The 13,756-nt window shown below is 42.4% G+C and overlaps 1 non-coding gene across 1 annotated transcript; it reads right to left on the reverse strand.

The window, feature by feature from the left end:
• Positions 1–151: 151 nt before the first annotated feature.
• TRNAR-ACG (transfer RNA arginine (anticodon ACG)) lies at positions 152–224 on the reverse strand. The gene has a single exon. It is a non-coding gene; the product is annotated as a tRNA-Arg (tRNA).
• Positions 225–13,756: the final 13,532 nt, after the last annotated feature.

Consider the following 13,756-nt stretch of genomic DNA (forward strand, 5'->3'; position numbering starts at 1 on the left):
ACCTCAGGGTAAATCTTGGGATTAAGGTCCCAGGGGCGAGTAAACACATGGGCATGTGCCCTTTACAACCTTGTCATGAGTTATCATCGCTCTCTCCAACTTGCAACGAGGATGCTAGAAAAGGAATCTCAAGAGCAGAGCCACATGTCGTCGATCCTGCTGGGGATCGGACCCAGAATCTCCGGTTCCGTAGACCGGCGCCTTATCCATTGGGCCACAGGACCCGGACTTGACAAAAGTCAACGTTAACAAGTTACATTTTATAACGCCTCCAAGGCAAACCTGCAAAAATAAAGTCGGGGTGCAATGGCTTGTAACATTATCTTTAGTTTCTTATGCCACTTGGTGGCCTTGTTGTTGGCACGGACATGCCTACGTGTGAACCAAACATGGGTGCTCATGTAGCCAACCAATAGTATCAGCCACTACACATGGCATCCAATGCCCCGACAAACAAGGGCTTACAACGTTGTTTATGTGGGTGTGTGGGTGGGGGTGTGTGTGCGTGTGTGTTGTATTGTGCACATGTGTGGGTGGTGCGCACATGCAACCGTTTGTGTGTTTTTTGTATGTACACATGCATGACACAGTTGAGAGTTTGTTAAATGTTACGACGATAGATGAAAAAGGTTTGTCATGGTCCAAGAGAAGGATCAAATGCTCCTAGCCCCCATTATTTTGGAACAACCATTTGGAAAATGGGGCTTAGACTTTGTGGGTCCCATTACCCCATTCGCCAAGCAAACCCACACATATTCCATCATAGTCACCACTAATTACTTTACGAAGAGGGTTGAGGCCAAAGCCAAGGAGAATGCTAATGTGAGATCTACTGCCACGTTCTTGTATGAAAATGTGAATACTTGTTTTGGTTGCCCACAATGTGTGGTGTTGCACACACCTTACTACCTTCGCCAAGCCAAGAGAACAAATAACCAAGTTCCTCTATGAAAATGTGAATACTCATTTTGATTGCCCAAGATGTGTGGTGCTGCACACCTTGCTACCTTCGCCAAGCTAAGAGCACAAATAAGACATATTATTATTCTCACAAACTCAACACCTTACTCCCTCAGCCAAGCTGAGAGCACAAGCAAGATGCTATACTATTCTCAACAAGGCAGTAGAGGCATTGAGAAGTGATTGGAAGCACAAGTTGCACTATGCTTTATGGGTCTACCAAACTGCCTGTACAAGGTGGCGATCAATAGCACACCTTTTCAGCTTGCATTTGGTCTTGACCTAGTCATGCCAATGGAACACTTGGTTCCAAGACTTGGAATTCCAGCAAGACACATTTCAAGGGAAACCACTCACATGGAGAGGTTAGTTGCCTTAGAGCAACTAAGTGAGCAAAGATTATAATTCAATGCATATGGATTGATGGTGGCCGAAAACTACAGCAAAAAAAGTGGTTTGAAAACTTAAAAGGACAACTACATGGAGATAGGAGACATGGTACTCATGTACAGTGTGAATACCAAATGGAAAGTCAAGTACAGAGGCCAAGGTCCCTAGCAAATCATCACAGAAATTACTCCTCAAGGTGCACTAAAGATAGGGACCTTGGATAAGGTTGAGATGGGAGGATATTTCAATGGCAGTGAGCTAAAACACTACTATGGAGAGGCTCACCCAAGACAGGCTATAGGACATGCTCTATCAAATCCACAAAAAAAAAAGGAGAAATGAGAGGTTTACAATGAAGGGCATGCTTGGAATGTCCTCAATAAAAAAAGAACCAAAGAGGCCATACGCAATCATTCTTGCAATCAATAGGGTGCTGTCACCAACTTCCTAAAATGAGGCATTTGGGCTATGTCCTTCTCGATGGGACAATAAATTTGGAATTTATTGGCCAAGAAGCAATGTCTTCACCTAATTCTGGTACATAGTCAATGTGGAATAGTGGAGCATTAGGAAGATTAACTTCCACTCATGGAAGATCATCTTCATACAATAATGGAGCATCGGGAAGATCATCTTCCACTCATAGAAGATCATATACTGCTCATAGAATAATGGAGCATTGGGAAGATCATCTTCCACTCATAGAAGGGGTTCTTTGTTTGAAATTCTAGATAGGTGATCGCTTTGGACATGCATTGATCCCTTGCACATGGTGATGATGAAATAAAATTCCAAGAGGAGTAACCAATGTTAATGTTGTTGCACCCCATGGTGCATGAAAGCCTCACTTGGGAAGCTACATAACTATTCCAAGCTCGAGTGGATAACAACGAGCCAACCGATCAAGTAGGCTGGTTGGGTATAGCGAGAGCCTATTTGCAGGTGGCCATAGCAAGAAGATAAAGACCGCTAGGCCGAGTCTACTCGCACAATCTGTAGGCAAAGGTGGACTTGGGGATATGAAGAACATGAAGGCGAGCATGAAGACCAAGAAGAAACACAACTAACACAACAAGAAGCACGAACCTAGGTAAAAGAAGCTTCGACGGGAGAATCCATAGTAGGATCCTGTTCTTGTAACTAGAGTGACACAAGGCACGCCGGTAGCGGCTTTATCAAGATCCTACATGGGTATAAAAACCCTACAAACTTTGTAAAAAGGGTTCGAGTAGTTCCAATCATTCCTATAGCCGAGTCAACTTTGTACGAGTAAATTTGAGCTCTAGCCTTCTTGGCAAATTGTACTCTTGAGCAAATGGAAGTGGACTCACCAACACAGAAACATAAGGGTGGAGGATCAAGCAGAAATGAGGAGGTATCGGAACAATTCAAAAAGCTCAAGCTCACCATAACTCTCGGCGGGGAGTTAATTAAAATACTTCTAGGTTGTTTAGAGAGCAAGGAGCTCTTAAGGGAAAAGAAAACAAACCAAGGGGAAACAAGAAATCGTGAGAGGAAGAGAACGCGTTAACAATGAAAGAATGGGAGCTACCTAATGATCCCAAAACTTTTTCAGCAGGACCACTACATCAAAATAAGTACCTTACCGTGGGGTGCCGAGGTTGGAGCCAAGGTTTGAGCTCGTATCAACACCAAATGCTACACAGCTAAGGGAAACCTCGCTAAGGGCTGGGCTCACGAGCATCAATATTCTTGCTCAAGCTCTCGCTACCTCGGTGCCAAGAAATATTTTTGAGTTTAAACAAAAAGAAGCCAAGGATCTCCAAAGGCAACTGTGGGCCGAGAAAGAAAAGAGGCAAAACTTTGGAAATTCAAAATTTGGAATTGCTAGAAGGGAGCAAAGAGATGACACTACAACTTTAGGAAGCAGACACCGAGCTCAAAATAATAAAGGCAAATCTCCTTAAATGGGAGCAACGAGCTACACTTGCAGAAGGTAAAAACAAAGAGGCAAGACAGCTGCTCTAAAAGAGCAAGTTGTGGTTAACACAAATCTCAACATGGCCAATGACACTCTCCGAAGAACCTATTGCAAAATATACAAACAAGTGGCTAGCAACTTTCTCGAACATATCTTAAGTGAACTAGTCAAGAAAGGAGGAGATGTCACCATTGACTTCCAAGCACTAAAAGAAATTACGGAAGGCATGAAGGCAAAGTACTTTTAGGAGCCCTAGAACAACCATGGAGGGATCCACATTCCTAGGTGATTCCTAAGTTATGCCAAAGGGCCACGCTCTCAAAGAAAAAAGAGGACCGAGTTTATGAGATTATTCAGGATGATGATAGGGAAGCATAATCCTAAAAAAGGGAAGTTGATGAAATTATGAAGAATTTAGAAGACATGGAGGTTAGTGAAGTAGAAGAAACTTTGGAGGAGGAAGAAGAAAAAGATAACCCCTAGCCTGATGATGCAAAGGAACGTGATTCAATTGGAGATGATTCAATTGGAGATGATTCAGATGGAGATGATATGGGGCAATCGATTTAGTAGTGGAAACTTAGGAGTAGGCCTATGAATAGGCAAGTCGAAATTTCAAGAAGATTCCAGCACAAGCAACCTAAGTCAAGGAGGCAAAAATCAGGACCAAGAAAAATTAAGAAAAAAACCACTCAAGGGCAATGAAAAGTCAATCAAGGACAACGGAAAGGAGAAGTTGGAGCAAGATAACAATGCCCTGGAAGAACAGATCGCCGAGAAACAAAGATGAGAGAAAATGCAGAAAGAAGTCGGATCATTGGAGCGATTTGAAGAAATGACAAAGGAAGAAAAGCTGTACATAAGAAGATGACCAATGACATATGTAGCCTACTCGGTAACATACATGCCATACAAACATCCGACATATGTACAACTTCTAGATTCACAACCAGTATACCGAGTAGTAGAAGATGATAAAGCTCCTTTTCTGGCGAGCAACACGACATATTTCAGAGTAGTTAGGAGGAGTGTGGAGCTTCTACTTGGAACCCGAGAACTAATTGATGAAGTTAAAGAGTTGCAAGAAATATTGGCTGGAATGCACTAGAGGGTAATTTGGGTTAGAAAAAAAAAGGAAAGAGAGATTCAAAAAATAAAACTAGAAGGAAATACACTAAACACCTATTTAGGTATGCACATCATATGATTGAGGCCCTACTAACTCCACCACTAACAGTGGTGGTACCAAATCCTAGATAACTAGATATAATCAAACCGATGTAAATTGTAAAGCTAATGCCCAAATTCAATGGGGTGTGAGCTCCCTTTGCTCACTTGGAAGTGTTTGATCAAATGTGCAATACATGTGGTTAACCCAATGAATTAGTAAGCATGAGTGTCTTCAACCTCACCATGGAAGCGAAGGCGGGACAGTGGTTCCGATCACTGAAACTAGAAGACAAGGCTGATTTTGACACCTTGAAGACCCATTCAAAATTGGCTATTCCCGTCAGGAAACTTGATGGAACCTAATCGACCCACTCTACCATGTTGAAGAACCGAGAGAGAGAATAAATCAGAGACTACATCAACAGAGAATGTGCATCGATCTCTAATTTTGCTAGTCCAAATCTCAATTTTCCCTGCTCAAAAAGTGTAGTATTCCCAATATGGCTAAGAGTCATGCTCTTGGAATAACTCAAATATTTTTATTTGTATTTTTAAGATTTAAAAAAAAACAAAAATATACCTCCTAGAAGGCGATCCAAAACTTACAAGGAAACGGAGTTGGTATGATGTAAGCGTGCCTGAAGTGAAGGCTGCAATGTTTGCAAATGAAACATGTGTGATTGCACATGTTTGCAAATGAAACATGTGTGATTACACATTGATATTTTGGAAAAAATGCATTAGACTTGTTAATATTCGGTGGGCGAGCAGTGTGGCTGAAGAATATGCATACCCAAAATATTATTACATATTTGTAAAAGTTCAAAGCGGTTGAAGAATATGCATGCCCAAAGTATTATTACACATTTACCAAAGTTCAAGGTGGATGAAATGTACAAAGTATGTAAAGCATGATAATTAGGCAAGCAAGTTAAGGATGCATTTTTGTATGATAAGCATGTGAGTCAAAGACCTTTGGATGTGGCACATTATGATGTTTGGAGAGACCAACAAAGGTGACATCAATGGGTGTATGAAAGAGAAAACTGAAGGGTTTATTCACCTTGAGAGCTTTAAAGATATGGTAGAGAAAGATAAAAGCAAGCACATAAAATGCCTAATATATTCAATGAATTGAGTAAAGAGATAGTTTACATGTAGGTACACTTGAGAAAAAAATGGGCTTACAGAAAGGAAAAACATGCATATTGCAAAAGTTACCAATGCATTGGTGATGAATGAGAAAGGGATTCATCATTATTTTTGAGCTCAAATAGTAGCAACTATAGTATATTATGAACAAAATACCCATTTGCAATCAAGTCATGTCATGACACTTTAATAAAAGTTTACTAGCAAAAAACCAGATTTAGCACACTTGTTTGGGTGCATTGCTTATGCACATGTACCATATGAGGTGATGAGAAGTAAGGTTAAATCAAAAGGGATACAAATAAATATTCATTAGTTTATAGATTCTATAACCCCACTACATGTGAGATGCAAGTTTGGAAGGATGTTATGTTTGATGATGTTAACCACATTGGCTCTAACATTACTTTGAATGCATGGCAACATGTTTTGAGCCATACATTTTGTACTGCCAAAGTGCTTCATATAAATGATTATAGAAAATCTCTGAGATTACGACATGTGTAGTGTCAGAAGATAGTCAAAGCTAAGCTTAATTCTTGTGTAATACTAGTAGTATACACTTAGACTAGGAATTTAGCCTAGACTAGCTTTTGGGCCCTAGGACATTACTTGGACGATTAGGCATTGTAAATATGAGTCTTGTATATAAGACATTTTGACTAATGAAAAAACACATAATCCCATTCTCACAATTAAGTTAGTCTTTCTTGATGTTTTTCTTGATGTTGTGATTAATGCTTTCTTGTGTGCTTTCTCTTTGATGCATGCTTGGTTGTGTGCTCTCTTTTCTTTAACATATGATTGCTTGAGGATCTTTGTGTGAGTGATAGTGTGATGATGCTAGCTCTCCTCTCACTCTCTTCTTCTCTGCCCTTCTCTGCCCTTCTCCCCCATGCTCTCTCTCACTCACCAAGGCATTGAGGTAGAGGTTTAGATCTCTCCCTCTTTGCTTCTCCACCCATTTGCAAGGATTCCTTATGGTGAGACGATGAGGAAGGCAAGGTTGAGGACCCTAGCTCTCCAAAAGAGAGGGTTGCTCTACCAAGAGTTGCTAGAGGTACAAGTCAACAAGACCCTTTCTCTATCAAGAGTGGCTAGAGGTACAAGTTGGCAAGACCCTTGCATTCTTCATCTTCTTCTCTCCCTCGTACCAAGCTCAAGTGTTTTGAATCGGTGAATATCTTTAGCGTTGCTACCAGGGGAATCACCCTGCCTTAGGACTCTCTTACTATTCTTTGCAATTGGACTCTTAGCATAGCCCAGTTGGAATGCAAATGCACCGGTTAGTATTGCTTAACTCATGTTTTGTTGTTTATTTGATTACCTTGGTGCAATAGAGCATGTTGCAACCCTTCAAGCTCACGTTGCACGTGTGCAACTAAGTATTCTCTTCTATTTCCTTTGATTCAAGATCTTTCTTCTTGCATTTGCTAAGTTTCTAAGTTTTGGTTCATTCTCTTCCATTTCCTTTGACTCAAGCTCTTTCTTATTGTGCATTTACTAAGTTTAAGTTGTGGTTCATTCTAGGCATTAATCTCACCATTAAACCTTGTAGTAGAAACACCATTAGGCTACATTGAGCATGCTATTAGGTAGATTAAGAGTGCACTAAACAAGTGAGGCCTATTACTAGGATCTTATACTGTAGAGCCTTGTACGGACCAAGAAGATGGAGTATCTAACTCCCCTACAACCACTCAAAGGAGTTTTATAACCATAATTAGAGACATTATCAAAGGAGGTCCAACTAATGAGAGTGGAAATCAGAGAATCACTAAATTTCCCAACAAATAAGAGATCGCCAAATTAGAAAGACAAGCCATGGAGCCATCCGTTTCCTGATGTGGACCCTAACCAGCCTAGTTTAGGAACTAGAAGTGCCAACCTTGTAGGGGAGGATGTAATCCTTCCAAGAACCACAATTAGTGTGACTGAATGACAGCGGCTACATTTGTAACTTTTGGCTCAGCTAGCTCAAAATACAAACCTAGGACTATTTGGAATTGCATGGAGACGTACTGTATCTTCAGGCTTTATAGCATTAGACTCTAAGTAGTGTGAGGGGTTTCAGGTGGTTCAATTTTGCCACCGGGTATCTGCTCCAACAACCTAGGCTATGAGGGCCAAAAAATAACCCAGGTACTACTTACACCACAATAGGAACCTTGCATCCTGGAGCATGAGGCTTTGAAATAGGTCCATCATTAAGAGGAGCCCACACGTGACAATACTACCTAGCTTTACATGGCTACCCTCCGGAGTACCCTAACTTGCCTCAAAGGAAAGTGTAATACCTATATATGCCATGTTACTGCACCAATATATCAATACTCATACTATCCCTTGTAGCCCCCTTACCTCAACCTCAACCTCCACCTCCACCTACACCACCACAACTACACTAACTAGGAAGATATTTTGAGGATAGTAGCACAAATAGGGAGGTGGTAGCAATAAGACTCGACAAGACTCACCACAGAGCAACTCCACCACCAATAGTGGTGGTACCAAATCCTAAATAAGTAGATACAATCAAATCGATGCAAATTGCGAAGTTAATGCTAAAATCCCATTGCACACTTGGAAGTGTTTGATCAAATGTGCGATACATGTGGTTAAACCAATGACTTGGTAAGGGTGATTGTCTTCAGCCTCACCATGGAAGAGAAGGTGGGATAGTGGTTTCGATCACTGGAACTAGAAGACAAGGTTGATTTTGACACAACCTTGAAGACCCATTCACAATTTGCTATTCCTATCAGGAAACTAGAAGACAAGGCTGATTTTGAAACCTTGAAGACCCATTCACAATTGGCTATTCCCCCATCAAGAAACTTGAAGACCCATTCACAATTGGCTATTCCTATCTAGGAAACTTGATGGAACCCAATCGGCCAACTCTACCATGTTATAAGCAACTAGAGAAAGAATCAATCATAGGCTAGAGAAAGAATCAATGAGGGGCTATGTGATATCATTGAGAGAGTACCTAGGAAGTACCAAGTAAGCGGTCAATTTTGAGAGCAATAGCTTTTTTAGTTCTCATAAGGTGCAAAATATTATTGAAACACATTGGTGGATATATGAATTCCCTACCACCAAAAGCTTCTGGTAGGTCCTCTTCCACTCTCAGGGATTCCCTCCAGCCTTTCTCGCTGTCTTTTCCTTGTTGATCCCAAACCTTGCTAGGCACGTACATGGCTAGAAAAAAAGAGCAGATGGATGCGGCCTAGTAAACACTCCTCCTAGCACATGCCAACATTGCCTAGCTGGAGACTTAGACGTGTTGAGAAATGTAGTGCCAAAGAGTACAAGGAAGAGGAAGGGAGTGAGTTGAGCAAGCCAAGAAAGTGAAAAGCCTAGCATGAAGCCACATGAGCAAAGTGAGATATCCACATTGATGTACAAGCCCAAGGGTGTACCTCCTCATATAAAAGGGGGCCATTTCAAGCAATGAAATCATATCACTTGCACACATCTCAAGCCTCTTTATAAGTACAATTCTTAATCTTGTAACCTAATTGTGCTCGAGTCTATTGCACATACTCATTATCATGAGTTCACTTAGGTATAATCCACCTTAAATTAGTCTTGCTAATTGTGTTGCCATTAGTGTAGGATTAGAATCTAATTAGGTAGTTGATTGTCATTAGGATAATTTGATCCATGAAACTCAACATGGTATCAGAGCCTTATAAGGTGAGGCTCTCTATTAGTTTAGTTTCTATTTCAATAGCAAGGTTATTAGGGTAACCCTCTTGTCTAGTTAGGGTTTCTCAATTTGTTTCTTTTCATTTCTCCACACTTAGGGTTCCATTAGTGATACTTGTGTTTCAAACCATACTTTTGTTCACAGAAACTTATAACAGGAGTACAACACATTAATCAAGCTCAGCTTCATCCAGTCCAGCTAGAAACATATTCAACACTCAAGTGAAGAAGCAATGCTTGTGTGGAGACAAAGCAAGCTAGCAAGGAGGAGCTACAATTATGGAACGCGAAGCTACTCAGTAGCAGCAATAAGCGTAGACTCCAGCACTGGTTTTTTCAATCAGGAGCAGCACCTTGGTGTTTTGGCGAGGTGCCCACATGGAGCATAAGATAAGGTGCAGGAAGCCTCATCAACAAGGCATAACTAGTGTTCACTTGACACATGGTAGCAGTTGTACTGGGGGACACCAACGATAGAGAAAGAGCCCAGAGTTGGAGAGAGAAAGTAGCCAAGTTTTTTTGGTAGTCACTCTAATCACAGCAAGAAGAAAAAAGAAGGTGCAGCCAAGCAAACAATTAGTAGAGAGCAGGCGGCCCCATCAGCACGGAGCGACTGTTTGTGAACGCCTATTGATGCTGCTGAGAAATGTGCAGACCAACTTGAAGTTGTAGAGGAAAGGTGTGTAGTGGTAGAAGTGACACATAGTAGACCGACGGGCAGAGAACGGTTCTAGGTAGATTTCGGGGTGCCTGTATACGTGGTACCCCACGGGCCCCAGCATGAGCGGTCACCTAGCCGATGACCGCCTCGGTCTAGACAGCGGTGCAAAAGAGTTATGAACACACATCCGTATGTCGATGTGTTTGCTATGATTCAAACCCAGGTCCCTGCCAAGGGAGGCGAAGCTCCTATCCACTACACCACGTGCACACTTGTGATATACACACATATCCATAACACCTTATGGGGACATATGTCTACAAATAGGCTATCACCGGTCATTGACTGGGTGACTGGGCCCAGAGAGTGCCACGTACAGAGGCACCCCGAAATCTACCTAGGGCCGCAGAGAACACCATCGCCAATAGCATAGCAGAGCAATAGATGAGAAGAAGTAAACTCCGGCATACGTTAGCACAGGCAGCCTATTCGGCAAATAGAAGAAGCCAGAATCACAAGAGCAATGCCTCATGGTGGCGGCAAAATAATGCACACAAGTACCCCGTGAGTAGTTGCATTAGTGTACCCGCAAGCTGCCGTCATCCGCAGCAACAAGCCCGACAGTAACACACAGAGAGAAAGGAGACTATGAAACAGAAAGAGAGCTCCATCGCCATCGCTAGACAGAAGAAGGAGTCTGCGCAAAGAGCTCCATCACCATCGCCAGCGAGAAGAAGGCTGACCACGTGTAACACATTAAGGCTGTAGATAATTTAAAATAAAAGAAAATTTCTCTAAGGCTCAATTCTTTTTAAGAGGTGGTTCACACGCACAAAAAAAATAAAAATATGTGGGGCTCAAAAATGTTGTATTCAACTTGGGCCTTGAAGTATCTATCAAACTCAGGAACTTCATCAACATGGGCATCATTGACGAGAATTTTAAAGTCATCGTTCATCGGCATGTTCAACCTCGGCATCGACAAACTCTTAACAAAAATTACCATGCTGTAAACGGCCAAATCAGCACGCTGGTGTGTAAAAGAGGCGTACAACTCTTGTAAAAACACCACAACCAAATGAGTATGCGAGTGTGCATGTGCATTAAAAAAAAGCATCGAGTTAACATCAACACTAAGCAACAAAGAAGCTACTACCACTACCCTAGCTATCTGTTGTAAAAGAGGAGTCACCATATGAATAGACACCCATCTTATCATTTCATCTTGTTTGTTATGTGTATTTACCTGACCACCTGAGAGTAGCCAGTTGAGCACCCAAGGGGGTTAATGATTGTTGTAACCTCACACTTAGAAGAGATCTAGACCTCAAAAATAGGTCGTCTCTATCAAGGAGGGGCCTCACTCTTAGAGATGACATCTAGGCCTCAAAGATAGGTCAAGTCACCATCAAGGGTGGGTGAAAATATGTTATCAAACCTCGCATCCAACCACCTTGAGTAGCATCCAACCACCTTGAGTAGCCCAAAGATTTGGCACCAAGGGGGGGTGTTGTAAAATGTGGTGCCAAAGAGCACAAGGAAGAGGAAGGAAGTGAGTCTGAGTAAGCTAAGAAAGTGAAAAGCCTAGCATGAAGCCACATGAGAAAAGGGAGATATCCCACATTAATGTACAAGTCCAAGGGTGTACCTCCTCACGTAAAAGGGGACCATTTCAAGCAATGAAATCATATCATTTGCACAAATCTCAAGCCTCTTTATAAGTACAAGTCTTAATATTGTAACCTAATTGTGCTTGAGTCTATTACACATACTCATCATCATGAGTTCACTTAGGTATCATCTACCTTGGATTAGTCTTGCTAATTGTGTTGCCATTAGAGTAAGATTAGAATCTAATTAGGTAGTTGATTGTCATTAGGAGAGCTTGATCCATGAAACTCAACAAGAAGAATACTGCCATCATCCTCAATAATACGTTGCAAATGTAAGGTCTTGAAGCTGACTCTAGGATCACTCATTTGCAGTGTAAGCTGGAGGTCATACACACATGGAAGTAGAGGGAGCCCAGGAAGATAGAGAACAAACATAGGAATAACTCACCCTTGCTACTATCGATACACTATAGAAAGCTGAGACCATGGCACACAACAAGCAGCATGAAGAGTCCACAACCAAATGTCCGAGCAGCACCGTGATTTCCAGAGGGCAATTGAATCTAAGTGCCAACGATCGCTTTGCTTGAAGAAACCATTACGGAGTTGCAAGCTAACCCCCAACTCGTGCAGGTCGCTTTAGAAATATAAAGGAAGGTCGATAGCCTTATGGATGCTGCTGTCGACTTGCCAAACCTCGCCATCCCTCGCTAACCACCCTTTGGCCTCTTCGAACTACACCACATGACACTCTAGCTCAACCTCCTCTAACACAACATCTTCCTCGAATGATAAGCTTCCCATCTCCACCTTTTCCACCATCCTCTCCAAAGTCTCGTATGCCTCACCATGCTCTTCTCCACCATCCTCTCCAAAGTCTCGTATGCCTCCCACATCGCCCTCACCATGCTCTTCTTCCAAAACACCATCATCTTCCCCGAGTCCTCTACCATCTTTTGATTCCCTCACCATGTCGTCTAGTCTCGTATGCCTCCCACATCGCCCTCACCATGCTCTTCTTCCAAAACACCATCATCTCCCCCGAGTCCTCTACCATCTTTTGATTCCCTCACCATGTCGTCTACCTCAACCTCTAATCTGAGTCCTTAACTTCTCTGACAGCATGGATGAGGACTTCATCAACCTTTATTTTCCCACTGACTTATGCCCATATCCTGCATCCATAAATATCATCAGGAGGGCCATTTAGTGGATGCATACACATGGCTATAGCACGATGTGGATGAGGCCTATAGCCATCTCACCTGTAGAGGCAAGCACAATCTATGCATCGATCGACATTGTCGTCTTATATCGTAGGATCTAGAAGTAGCTTCAACTTATGCACGCTAGACCTCTTCGACACTGTGTATGTGGGCTACCACCAAGATGTCTCCGATGAAGAATATAGGGAGGCATACAACTTTTATCGATCCATGAAGCCGGAACTCGGGGTGAACGATGAGGAAGAGGACACCATGGACATTGTCAATGGCAAAAGGATGACGATGATGCATTTGGAAACAAAGACAAGTCCAAAGAAGGCCTCTCAATAGGATTAGTTGTAGGTGGCCTCGGCAAATCTTCCACTAAAAGGACCTGCAATATCAGGCTCCTCTTCAACTGCACATGCTTTAGGAATTTTTGCCAAAGGCAAGAAAAAAGAACATGCCTTGAGCTCCCAAGTCCCCTAGATCAACCCTCTACATCAGCTCCCCCTCTCCTTGCTTTCACCTCACCACCAACCACTCCTCCTTAGACTACCCCACTTGCACCCTCCCCCCTCTCATCTCCTAAGACACCCCCACCACTTACCTCTCTAGGAGACATCCTCAATGCTCACCAAGGCCTCAACCTTTCAAGTTGATCACTCCTCTCTCCCATCATAGGTATTAGAAGAAGGTGAAATCCTAGAATCCCCCGTTAGTAGAGAGCAGTAGAGCAGTAGCCAGATACACCCCCTAACCTCCCATTCAATTGGCATGATCCTCTCGGGATTTATATTGATAGAGCCCTTAAAATCTTGGACCAGTTGTAATACCCAAAGCCTACCCCTCACACCAATAGGATCACTGATCGCCTCAATATATGCCTTATCAAGCTTTATCTGGAACATAAGTTCAACTAGTGGGTCGAGACCTCATCCGCAACAAG

Source organism: Cibotium barometz, chromosome 8, assembly GCF_041138505.1.
Source record: "Cibotium barometz isolate CiBa-2024 chromosome 8, ASM4113850v1, whole genome shotgun sequence".
NCBI lineage: Eukaryota > Viridiplantae > Streptophyta > Polypodiopsida > Cyatheales > Cibotiaceae > Cibotium > Cibotium barometz.